The 2,161-nt window shown below is 48.8% G+C and overlaps 1 long non-coding RNA gene across 1 annotated transcript in view; it reads left to right on the forward strand.

The window, feature by feature from the left end:
• LOC108448464 overlaps positions 1-2,161 on the forward strand; it is a 25,599-nt gene that overhangs the window by 7,905 nt on the left and 15,533 nt on the right. Inside the window, exon 2 of the long non-coding RNA XR_001864355.1 lies at positions 794-808. This is a non-coding gene — a long non-coding RNA (uncharacterized LOC108448464). The remainder of the gene's footprint in view (positions 1-793; positions 809-2,161) is intronic.

Genomic DNA, 2,161 nt, shown 5'->3' on the forward strand with positions numbered 1-2,161 from the left:
CGACCGCCGGCGCGCCTCCCCCCGGCCCCCGGCCGTGTTCCCTCTGCAAAGAAGCCAGCTAGCTAGCTCAGCCAGCAGCTCCCTTTCTTGATGCTGAAGTCGCTTCTGCGACGCACAGAAGTAACGCAGTTGGACTCTCTCTGACCTGGGGCATGCCAGAGCTCATGCCTTGAGCACAAGTACTGCGTTAGCCCGGGACTGCCGAAGAACTGTTGCAATCACGGGACCAGAGGGTCCTTCCCGCGCAGGGGAACACAAAACAACCAATGGGAAACGAGATTCACCAGGGAGTAGGGAAACCCCGTGCCTCTATCCCAGGGTCCCCTCCCCCAGGACCCCATGGCAGGGGGGAGGAACCCCAACATTTCACCCTTTTTTTTTAACTAAAAGAGATTTAAAACTTAACATTGAAAACAACTGGACAAACATAAGATAACAAGAACAGTTTCAAAAGAAAACAAGCCACCCTCCTGAGTCTCTAAATGTCCAAACAGATTTTTTCTCTGGAACATTTTAGGGCTGGCAGAAGCGAGACAGGACTCTCTGAGCATGCTTTGTGGGGAAACTGAGGCAGGAGAGGGTTTCTTCCATTTGTACCTGTAGGAACTCTAAACAATGACAGTTAATTTCTTCCCTCCCCCTTTTCATCTCCCCCTCGGCATTGGAGAGGAATTTTGGGGAAAGGGAATTTCATAGGGAAGCCATGGGGCGAAAAATGGATTAGGAATGAATTGGGGATGGGGTAAACTTAGGAAAGGGTTCATATTGGGTATAGGGTAAAAGGGGAAAGTAGGCTGTGGGTAGGGAGGTTGCTGGTATGGATATTGTTTACAATTTTGTGCATAACGGCTGCCCTTGACTGGAATACCCCCAGGCCCTTTCACGTGGGCTGCCTGCGGGCCTTTTCTTCCTTGGACAATATCAAATTGTGCAACTTCTCCATCTCCTACACTCTGGAGGTATTTTTCAGGGTTATTCTTTTAATGGCAGTTCTATGGATGAATACATCTTCCCCTGTGCCATCTCTTGTTATAAAGCCATAGTTGTTTTTTACATTGTACCATTTCACAGTTCCTGTGATTTTCGTTGCTAGAACTTCTCCCATTACGTGCTTGCATCTGTGTTGTGGCTGCTGGTCCTGCATGGCCACTGCCTTGCTGACTCCAGTGGTCAGACCCCTGCATTGCTGCTGCTCCGCACCCTCTGAGCAGCGCTGCTTCAGCTCGGTGCTGCACTGCACAGCTTCTCGTGTCACTGTGGAAACTGCCGCTTTTCACTCTACAAAGCTCTCTGAGCCGTGTGCTCAGAGTGGGCTTCCACACTAACCCCCAGTTCCTGGTTGCTCGCAGGGGTCGCCTCTCTGCTGCACGTGGCCCATGGCACCTGCAGCACCTGCAGCGTCGTTCCCTCACTTGTGGTCATGGGGCAGGGGACCCTGAGACAGGGATGGGGTCAACAACAAGGCGCGGGCTCCCAAGGGGGCCGAATACACTGCAACCCAGGACAGATTAGGAAAGGGAAACTGTATGGGCTGCTTGTAATGGGGATATTGTCTGACATAACTACGATTTGCAGCATATATACTGCCTTTCACAGAAACACCATCAGGCCAGGTAACATTTGCTGCTTGCCGGCCTTTCTTTCCTTGGATAATCTTAAACTCTACCACTTCTCCATCTTCTAAGCTTGGGAGGTATTTTTCAGGGTTATTCTTTTTAATGGCAGTTCTATGAACATATATGTCTTCCTGGTTGTCACATCTCATTATAAAACCATAATTTTGTTTGACATTATACCATTTTACTATTCCTAAAACCTTAGCTACAATGATTTTTTCTTTTTTCCGAGTTGGTGCTGTTTTCTGTCTTGCTGTGTTCCTGGTTTCACTTTCGTTTTCGCTCGATGAAGAGAGACTGGAGGCAGAAAAGAGGTTTTTAAACCAGTCGCTGCCCTCTGCATGCAGGTTGTCAACTTGGGCATGAATTTCCTTAATTTCGGCATGGATGGACTTGCTCTTTGATAAAAAGTCTATACAGCAGAGTCCTTCAAACTCATCGCAGCTGTGGCCATGGGTGAGGAGAAGGAAATCAACGGCAGCTCGATTTTGTAATGTTGCCTGCATTGTTTTTTCTTCCTCAGCTAAAAACTGGCTGCGGACGGA

The sequence above is a fragment of the Corvus brachyrhynchos genome, unplaced genomic scaffold, assembly GCF_000691975.1.
Source record: "Corvus brachyrhynchos isolate BGI_N302 unplaced genomic scaffold, ASM69197v1 scaffold748, whole genome shotgun sequence".
NCBI lineage: Eukaryota > Metazoa > Chordata > Aves > Passeriformes > Corvidae > Corvus > Corvus brachyrhynchos.